Below are 11,947 nucleotides of genomic sequence, written 5' to 3'. Positions count from 1 at the left end.
TATTTTATATATATTACCACATTCATTTGATAATAATTATACATAGAAATTATATCTATTGATATATAGATTATAACATAATTATTTTGTATTCTTGTTTTACACATTTATTTTAAATTATATTTTATTATTTCCAATTATCATATATATACTTGCATTTACATACACACAATGGTTCGTGAATCATCGAGAATAGTTAAAGGGTAATTGATTACATGAATATAGATTTCAAAACTTTCGAGACTCAACATTACAGATTTTTTTGCTTATCGTGTCGGAATCATAATAAGATTAAGTTTAAATTTGGTCGAAAATTTCCGGGTCACTAAAGTACCTACCCGTTAAAGAAATTTTGTCCCGAAATTTGAGTGAGGTCGTTATGGCTAACAATAAAAATGTTTTCATGACGAATATGAGTTGATAATTAGAGTTTTATCATCATTGAGTAATATGGATAAAACCATTTGATTTTGTGAAGAGTACGAGTGAAGCTATCACCAAAGAGTGAAAGGAGTAGGTATAGATTCGTCATATATTTTGACGTAGATAGGATTGATTTCCAAGTTTAAGAGATTTGGAGAAAATCTTCGTAATAAGATTTGATTCTTCGGTAATCAAGGGAATTAGGATCCGCTTTAAATGCGATCATCTGTTTTGATTGCTATGTCGGATCTCTTACTATAAATCTACCCCCTTTTATTACCTTATAACTCACACCTTCTATTCTTTCTCCCTCAACTCATACTTTAAAGTATTCATCAATATGCTCCATCCCGTTTTGATCCTTGATATACTCCTAACTTTCATATCTGTCATTCTTCTCTTTCATTTACCACTGGAGGATTTTATTCACTTCTACTATTACCTTGGGGTTATAGTGTTTTTAATTTTTCCCGTGCCTTTACGTGGCAATACGTATTGATATGCATGGTTTGTAATTTATGTGTTGTTGTCGAGCTTTATATTTTCTTTTATATTCAAGAGTTACATACTTTTGTTTCCTCTTCCCGACTTCAAGTCAAGCGAATGATGGTCCAGAATTCTTAGGTATGGATATTGAAACGAACATAGTTAATGTTCTAAGAAAGAAATCTTAATGGCACGATCTTGATTTGGTAAATTACCAGAATATCCGAAAAGGTAGAACTATCAAGAAGATATGTTCTTAATATGTTTGGAATTTGAGTAGAATGTAAGAGTCGTGTAAATGGGACATGATGATGGTACTGTGAATCATCACATTCCATTAGAAACTCAGCATAAATTACTGTAATATAATCACGTTGATCAAGTGTCATTATATTATACTAACTCATGCATCAGTTCCCAACACTACTTCAAAAACATTCATATTTTAAATTCAAAGGTTCGCAGAAAATAGAAACTAAACAGTTTCCTTTTATGATATAATACGGATAGCGCAGAGAGATAATTAATATCGAACGAGAATATTTATGAAGATATCTTCAGAAATATTGAGGATATTAATAAAGAAAGGTACGATGATATCTTAGGATTTCAGAATCAAATTGTGATGAAGAAATTCATTCACGATGATTTAGAGTGGTTAAGGAGTAAGGTATTCGCTAAAGATTTCATCAAAAACAGAATCATTTGGATTCTTTATGTACAATTTTAGTCCTTGTAATTTGTTCAGAGTCTCCTTCATGGTTTGCTCAATCTGGTTTCCAGTTCCTACTTTTCTAAGCTTTGCCAATATACTATTCTTTATCTTTATACCTTCGACGATTAAGGTCGTGTACAGTTTTTGCTGCTGTATTCAGCTTGTACAGTTTTTGCTGCTGCATTCAGTTTGTACAGTTTTTGCTGCTGTATTCAGCTTTTTCAGAAATTGGAGTATTGATTCGTAGACTGTGTGCTTTTCAGAATTTCAGAATGGAAGATCATAATTCTAAGAGATAAAGGTTATATGTATATATAACTGTTGATGTAGACATGCTGCGAGATTCGAAATACTGATTGCTAATTCTCGGTAATTGATATGACAACTCTCGTTATAAGATGCGGATAAGTGTATGATAGGGTTTTAATGAAAAATATAATGATTCTTTGGAGAGACTTAAGTCAATGAGTAATGAAGTTGCTGGTAAGTTTAATGCTAATGTGATGGAATATAAACAGTTCCCCGGTAATGATAATGAAGGGGTAATCTTTATCATAGGGTTTATTCGAATGAAAAACTTGAAGTTGATTTGCTGGAGCTGTCACAAAATTGGCTAATTTGAAAAAAAAAATTGCGTTGTTATTTTCAAAAATAACAATGCAAAAGAAACTAGCACAGATACGTGTTAAACATTTATACAAGTTCCGAGAATTTTTCAGGTGCATAACTATATGCGTAAATCTTTTCTTCCGTAGATGAAGTATGGTTGATTCATCTTCTCGATTGAGGTGTTTTCAAGAATTATGAAAGGTTTGAATGCAGATTGTAATCGTCAAAATACAAATGAGGTTTAAGATGAAATCAAGTGGCAAACTTGAGGAAATATTTAACTGTAGTAGATGTAATTTATTTACGATCTTTTAAGTCGAAATGTGTTGTATTTAATATTTCCTACTCTTTTAATACTTTTTAATTGTCCATGGTAGTAGTCCAATAGTCCGATAGTTCAATAGTTCAATAGTTCCACCAAAACTAGTATATTTTAAGGAAATAGTCATATAGGAATAGTTAGCTAGGAACAATTAGCTAGGATTTGATTAATATAGTTTTAAAGTTTTTCGTAATTAATTAATTGGTTACTAATAAATTTTATTTTGTTCATTATTTTCTTCATTATGCCACTTGTCAAATCTTGACTTGGATTCTGATCGGTCAAAATCCAAATATGAAATTGAACTTGGATGAAAATAGTTGTTCTTTGGTGAATGGATACGTATATGTGTGAATTTGAGCAGTGTTGTTAATGACTGCTGAATCTGAATTGAAGAATGTACAGTGTAACTTATTAATATGAAATATAAATATTCCTCGGGTATTACCTACCCGTTAAAATATTTTCACCATTAACAGTTTGTACGAAAGAATTTTTAATCACAATCTTTATGAAAATATATATACACATATATTTTCTTCAGATGTAATTATGGATTTAACGAGTCAATATAATATTAGACTCATTTGATTTTCGGTTTGAGCTAGAATAAGTAATCTCTAAAACTATTAGGAACCACATATTCTTCGCAGAATATTGATGAAGTTATGGATCAATACCTCATCGTTAATTATTAGGTTCCACATATTCTTCACAGAATATTAATGAAGTTATGGACCAATACTTCATTGTTAATTGCTGTTGGTACTCCTTGGTATCCATGGTGTGTATGATGTTGATGTTCGTGGAACAGATTGTAATGTTGAGGTGTGTGATGCAGATATGATTGTTGGTGGTGGTAATGATATTGTTAATGTTGATGATGGTGGTACCGTTGATGCCGGTGATGCTGCTGGTGCTTATGGTATTGAGACTTGCGATGTGGATGTTACTGGCGATATTGGTTATGCTGTTGGTGCTGATGATGGTGGTTGTAATCCTTGCACCATAATCTCCAAAGCCGTAACGCGAGCGCGAAGTTCATTAACTTCTGTTAGTACACCGGGATGATTTGTGGTTGGAGTGAGTGGATAAATAAGATTCATAATATGGGATAGTATATAATCGTGACGAGAAACTCTGGAGATGATAGAGAAAATGGTGTTTCTAATAGGTTCGCAAGTAAGTGCTTCAGGTTCATCGTCAAGAGGTGATTGTGGTGGGTGGAAAAGATCGCCTTCTTCTTGCCTCCAGTGATTTAGTATATTATGAACCCATCCCCAATTCATCCAGAATAGATGATGGGAAATTGGTTGATCCATTCCAGTCACACTGCTTTCGGAGCTTGTATGGAAATCCATATCGGCATAGCTGTCGGAATCTGAGGAGTTCGAACTGGTTGAGGGATCCATCCCGTATGATCAGGGAAAGAATTTTTGGTATGAAATAGATTTTAGAATTTAGATTTGGTATTCTTCAATTACATAATTTGCATATGTATATACAATACCAAAATCCCATAAATTACGGAGAATCTTTGAAAGATGTTAGTCAAAGTTCACAGTAATAGATACGCTAAGATATTAATTAGTAGATATGCTATGATATGAATTCATCTATATGCTAGTATACAATAAATGCAGGAAAATGCGTCTAGACTTAAGAATGATAAGCAGGTAATTTTCTATGGATAATAAGCAGAATATTTTTGACACAAAATGATAAGCAAAACTTTTGACATGCGGACCAGGTTCAAGTCCAGACTTAATAATATAACCTAACAACTACTAGGTCGAAGTCCAGACTTCACTAATGCATCCTAACAACTACCGGTTAGACACACTAATGTTGACCTGGTTCGCTAAGACCACCGCTCTGATACTGAAACGCCCCGTCCTAATCCATCCGGACGAAGTCCATATTGATTATAAACGATTCATAATAGTTGATTACATCACGAGGTACTTGACCTCTAAATGATACATTTTACAAACATTGCATTCGTTTTTAAAAGACAAATTTTCATTACATCGAAAGTTGACAGGTATGTGAAATGTCCCGTTCTTATTGATTAAAAACGTTCCATATTAATTGATTTCGTTGCGAGGTTTTGACCTCTATATGAGACGTTTTTTTCAAAGACTGCATTCATTTTTAAAACAAACCATAACCTTTATTTCATAAATAAAGGTTTAAAAAGCTTTACGTAGATTATCAAATAATGATAATCTAAAATATCCTGTTTACACACGACCATTACATAATGGTTTACAATACAAATATGTTACATCGAAATCAGTTTCTTGAATGCAGTTTTTACACAATATCATACAAACATGGACTCCAAATCTTGTCCTTATTTTAGTATGCAACAGTGGAAGCTCTTAGTATTCACCTGAGAATAAACATGCTTTAAACGTCAACAAAAATGTTGGTGAGTTATAGGTTTAACCTATATATATCAAATCGTAACAATAGACCACAAGATTTCATATTTCAATACACATCCCATACATAGAGATAAAAATCATTCATATGGTGAACACCTGTTAACCGACATTAACAAGATGCATATATAAGAATATCCCCCATCATTCCGGGACACCCTTCGGATATGATATAAATTTCGAAGTACTAAAGCATCCGGTACTTTGGATGGGGTTTGTTAGGCCCAATAGATCTATCTTTAGGATTCGCGTCAATTAGGGTGTCTGTTCCCTAATTCTTAGATTACCAGACTTAATAAAAAGGGGCATATTCGATTTCGATAATTCAACCATAGAATGTAGTTTCACGTACTTGTGTCTATTTTGTAAATCATTTATAAAACCTGCATGTATTCTCATCCCAAAAATATTAGATTTTAAAAGTGGGACTATAACTCACTTTCACAGATTTTTACTTCGTCGGGAAGTAAGACTTGGCCACTGGTCGATTCACGAATCTATAACAAATATGCACATATATATCAAAGTATGTTCAAAATATATTTACAACACTTTTAATACATTTTGATGTTTTAAGTTCATTAAGTCAGCTGTCCTCGTTAGTAACCTACAACTAGTTGTCCACAGTTAGATGTACAGAAATAAATCAATATATATTATCTTGAATCAATCCAGGACCCAGTGTATACATATCTCAGTATTGATCACAACTCAAACTATATATATTTTGGAATCAACCTCAATCCTGTATAGCTAACTCCAACATTCACATATAGAGTGTCTATGGTTGTTCCGAAATATATATAGATGTGTCGACATGATAGGTCGAAACATTGTATACGTGTCTATGGTATCTCAATATTACATAATATACAATATAAGTTGATTAAGTTATGGTTGGAATATATTTGTTACCAATTTTCACGTAGCTAAAATGAGTAGTTTTTACCAATTTTGTTTTGCTCGCCATTTCTTCGTTTCTAATCCGTTTTGAGTGATTCCAGTGGCCACAGTTTCGTATTGAACTTAAATTTATGAATATAAATAGAAAAAGTATAAGTTTATAGTCGAAAATACAAGTTACAAGTCGTTTTTGAAAGAGGTAGTCATTTCCGTCGAAAGAACGACATCTTGATGACCATTTTGAAAAACATACTTTCACTTTGAGTTTAACCATGATTTTTGGATATAGTTTCATGTTCATAAGAAAAATCATTTTTCCAGAAGTATAGCTTTTAAATCAAAGTTCTTCTTAGCTTTTAATTATCCCAACCAAAACAGCCCCCCGGTTTTACTACGACGGCGTATATCCAGTTTTATGGTGTTTATCGTGTTTCCGGGTTTTAAATCATTAAGTTAGCATATCATATAGATATAGAACATGTGTTTAGTTGATTTTAAAAGTCTAGTTAGAAGGATTAACTTTATTTGCGAACAAGTTTATAATTAACTAAACTATGTTCTAGTGATTACAAGTTTATAACGTTGAATAAGACAGCTTTTTATGTATGAATCGAATGATGTTATGAACATCATTACTACCTCAAGTTCCTTGGATAAACCTACTGGAAATTAGAAAAATGGATCTAGCTTTAAAGGATCCTTGGATGGCTTGAAAGTTCTTGAAGCAGAATCATGACACGAAAACAATTTCAAGTAAGATTTCCACTCAAAATAAGATTGTTATAGTTATAGAAATTGAATTAAAGTTTGAATATGATTATTACCTTGTATTAGAAAGATAACCTACTGTAAGTAACAAAGGTTTCTTGATCTTGGATGATTACTTGGAGTGGATTTTGAAAACTTGGAAGTAAACTTGCAATCTTGGAAGTATTCTTGATTTTATGAAACTAGAACTTTTGGAATTTATGAAGAACACTTAGAACTTGAAGATAGAACTTGAGAGAGATCAATTAGATGAAGAAAATTGAAGAATGAAAGTGTTTGTAGGTGTTTTTGGTCGTTGGTGTATGGATTAGATATAAAGGATATGTAATTTTGTTTTCATGTAAATAAGTCATGAATGATTACTCATATTTTTGTAATTTTATGAGATATTTCATGCTAGTTGCCAAATGATGGTTCCCACATGTGTTAGGTGACTCACATGGGCTGCTAAGAGCTGATCATTGGAGTATATATACCAATAGTACACACATCTAAAAGCTGTGTATTGTACGAGTACGAATATGGGTGCATACGAGTAGATTTGTTGATGAAACTGAACGAGGATGTAATTGTAAGCATTTTTGTTAAGTAGAAGTATTTTGATAAGTGTCTTGAAGTCTTTAAAAAGTGTATTAATACATATTAAAACACTACATGTATATACATTTTAACTGAGTCGTTAAGTCATCGTTAGTCGTTACATGTAAATGTTGTTTTGAAACCTTTAGGTTAACGATCTTGTTAAATGTTGTTAACCCAATGTTTATAATATCAAATGAGATTTTAAATTATTATATTATCATGATATTATGATGTACGAATATCTCTTAATATGATCTATATACATTAAATGTCGTTACAACGATAATCGTTACATATGTGTCTCGTTTCAAAATCATTAAGTTAGTAGTCTTATTTTTACATATGTAGTTCATTGTTAATACACTTAATGATATATTTACTTATCATTTAACATAATTAACCAAGTGTATCAATATCTTAATATGATTCATATGTACCTAGTAAGACGTTACAACGATAATCGTTATATATATCGTTTTCGAGTTTCTTAATTTAATAGTCTCATTTTTATGTATATAACTCATTGTTAAAATACCTAATGAGATACATACTTATAATAAAATCATGTTAACTATATATATAACCATATATACGTCATCGTATAGTTTTTACAAGTTTTAACGTTCGTGAATCACCGGTCAACTTGGGTGGTCATTTGTCTATATGAAACCTATTCCAATTAATCAAGTCTTAATAAGTTTGATTGCTTAACATGTTGGAAACACTTAATCATGTAAATATCAATTTCATTTAATATATATAAACATGGAAAAGTTCGGGTCACTACAGTATGCATACCATTTCATAATATCCAAACTATAAATGACCTAATCTGTCATTTACTTAATAATAATCTCTAATGAACTTTAACGACTAGAATGCAACGTCTTTTGAAATAGGTCATGAATGACTCCAAGTAATATCTTTAAAATGAGCTAATGCACAGCGGAAGATTTCTTTCAAACCTGAGAATAAACATGCTTTCAAGTGTCAACCAAAAGGTTGGTGAGTTCATTAGTTTATAGTAATCATTTCATTTTCATCATTTTAATAGACCACAAGATTTTAAATATTATAAAACGTGCAGAAGTCTCATTCGAACTGCACAAAAAAATATCTTTCATATGAAGAACACCTGGTGAGGATTCAAAATATAATAGTAACCATCTGTGCCGGTCTTTCACCCCACGGCTGAATACATGTGCCTTCAAAATATAGAACCTCTGTGCCGATCTTTACACCCCACGGCTGAACACATGTTTATAAAATATAGGCTAACCGGTGCCAAAATGTCGTAAATAATAAACCATCCACCCGGCTCGGGAGCTCACACGCTCTAACGGAAACCGGGGGCTAATGCGTGTCATAATAATCAACCCCAATCCCAGATAATTCTATCATAGAATGCAGTTAAGGTACTTGTGTCTATTGCGCCAAACATTTATAAAAGTGCATGTATTCTCAGACTCAAAAATGTAAAGAGTAAAAAGGGAATCAAATGAAACTCACCTAATGTATTTTGTAGTAAAAATACATAGAACGGCATTGAACAAGTATAGGGTTGGCCTTGGATTCATGAACCTATACCATTTGTATATTTATCAACACATATAATCACATAATTCCTTCTATATAATATTTATATATTTTAAGTGTTGTAGTTATATAAATATATATAATTTATTTATATTTTATTTCTTCAGTTATATTATATTTTTATATATAGTTATTTTGTAAACTAATCTATATTCATACATATAGTTATATTACAATATATATATATATATATATATATATATATATATATATATATATATATATATATATATATATATATATGTATGTATATATATATGTATATGTATATATATATATGTATATGTATATATATACGTATATATATATATATACATATATATATACATATATATATATATATATATATATATATATATATATATATATATATATATATATATATATATATATATATATATATATATATTTGTAGTTGGTATTATATCAAAAATCAGTAATTTGTTATAAAAATAATATTAATAATAATAATGGTTCTAGTAATAATAAAAATGATAATAATAATAATACTAGTAATATTAATAATAATCATAATAACTATAAAAATAATAATTTTTCTAATAATGATAATTCTTAATAATACTAGTAGTAATAATAATGATGATAAAAATAAAGTCACTACCTTAAATGATGAGCTTTCTAAAAAGTAATGCTCCAAACTGGGATCGAACCTGCGACCTCCCGTTAACTAAACACACTCCTAACCGTCTACTCCAATTGTGTTTTCTTGTTTTAAGTTGTGATTTAATTCCATTTAACCCGTTGGTATGTTCAAGCTCAACAACCATTAATGGCCCAATTACAAAACATGATTCTAACAGCCCATATAACAAATTAACAGGCCTTAACTATATCTTCAAAAAAATTGTCGCTCCCCTATCTCGAACCCTTGACCTCTCATTTCACCAGTACACACCCTAACCACTTCTCTATCCTTTCATTTTTGTAACCACTCTCCCCTTAAACCATTTTAACCCTTAGTATTCTGCTCCTTTCTTCTTCTCCTAAAACCCATTTAATATCTTCATATCGTCTTCTCCTCATTATCATATGGTAACATCATAATACTTCATACGATTATTATCACGTATCATATCATCATGAATCATTATCCTAATCATCATTATTATCATATTATAATACAATCCTTATTAAACAAGCCCGATCACCCTCATCATCGTAATCAATTGATTAGTCAAACCTCGAGTAATATAATAGTCGAAAAAATATATATTATATATATAATATAACATGTGGTTTTCTAATTATGGAGTGGACATTTGAATCTACTTTATCCCTTCATAAAGAAAAAAAAAGACGTTCCACTAGTCTTATACATGTCGGCACCTTAATGTTTTTGGGTGGGTCATAGCATTTTAAAATTTACACCAACACATTCCACTAACCGAAAACCATTCTTTACTTCATAATTATTTATATGCCTTTACCATCATTGTATCTTTATTTAACATCATCCTTGTTAAGATAGTAGCAAAAGTGATGTGTTTGTTTTGGGGTTTTAAAAACCGTTCGAAAAGCAGAAACAAGAAGTAATAGCGAATTGAGTAGCAATAGTAGTTGGGTCTGATGGTTGTGGTTTGTTAAGGTTCACGAAGGAAAAAAATGAAGAGAGAGAAGAGAGAGAGTAAGTGACGGGTTATGGTGGTAGTGTTCGACAGTGGTGATACAAGTCGATGATTAGAAAAAAAAATTATAAATGGGTTTCGATCATAAAGGTGGTGAAACGGGTTGTTGATTGTGGTGATCGAATAATATAGTTGAGAAGCAAACAAGATGGTAGTGGTGTTGATTTATGGGTTATATCCGAAGCAACAAAAAAAAATTAGTCACGACGGTGTTTGGTTTAGTGATCATGGTGGTTCGTGGTGATTGGGGAGGTGGTGATGGTATTCGTGGGTTTGATCATACAAGGGTTTTGGAGAGAGAGGGAAGGTGGAAGATGGCGATTTAATTTAGAAGATGATGATGTTTGGTTGTGGTGATCTAGAAGTTGAAGATGGTAATGGTGGTTATAGTTTACGGTTGTGGTGATGAAGGGTGATAATTTGGACGTGGGTGATGGTTATGGTGAAGAGGATTTCACAAAAGAATAAGTAGCAACCATCCAAAAAATCATAAAGATTTGCAGAGGTCTTGATGGTATTTTAAACCGGCATGTTAATCAGGAGGTAACATCCCGTTTGTCTATGGTTTTTCAATGGTGATCTTCGATTGTTATGATGATTGTAAGAGAAACAGAAATATAAATATGGCAGCAGTAGATAGGAATAAAACTTTTGTAAAGATTGATGGTGATATGAAACAGAATGGATAGTGGTTAACTTATATAAAGTGTGTATACAATGGATTTAATTAACAAGGATTGATTGATGCTGTCTGACTCAATTCAATCAAGAACAGGAAGAAGAAACAAAAAGATGAAACTGATAGCTAACGGATTTGGATTGTTCTGTTTGATTCATTAGATGGAATCAGATACTTGCATAAAAGAAGTACATGCATTATGTATCAGTCAGAAAAAATATAAAACAGATAGCTAAGTGTAACTGATGTTGTTTGCTTGTTAAATCACCTCTTGTTATGTAAATCAGATTGGAGACAGAATTAACAATTTAATATAGTTTGATTGATACTTGTAGCAAGATCGTACGAATTTATTAATTTTATGGTTTATATAATTAATACTAATAATTATTAAATATAATAATAATTATTATTATATTAATAATAATAAATAGTAATGATACTATTAATAATAAAGATGATAATAATATTATTAATGTTTATATTAATAAGATGTATTATTTTCTAACAAATATTAATAATAACTAAATATGTTAATATTCATATAATATATTATATAATAACTTTTATTGAATGTTTATTATTTATACATTTTATTTTATATATATTACCACATTCATTTGATAATAATTATACATAGAAATTATATCTATTGATATATAGATTATAACATAATTATTTTGTATTCTTGTTTTACACATTTATTTTAAATTATATTTTATTATTTCCAATTATCATATATATACTTGCATTTACATACACACAATGGTT

This window comes from Rutidosis leptorrhynchoides, chromosome 7 (assembly GCF_046630445.1).
Source record: "Rutidosis leptorrhynchoides isolate AG116_Rl617_1_P2 chromosome 7, CSIRO_AGI_Rlap_v1, whole genome shotgun sequence".
Taxonomy (NCBI): Eukaryota; Viridiplantae; Streptophyta; class Magnoliopsida; order Asterales; family Asteraceae; genus Rutidosis; species Rutidosis leptorrhynchoides.
The sequence above is the reverse complement of the archived record's forward strand: the minus strand, read 5'-3'. Positions refer to the sequence as shown.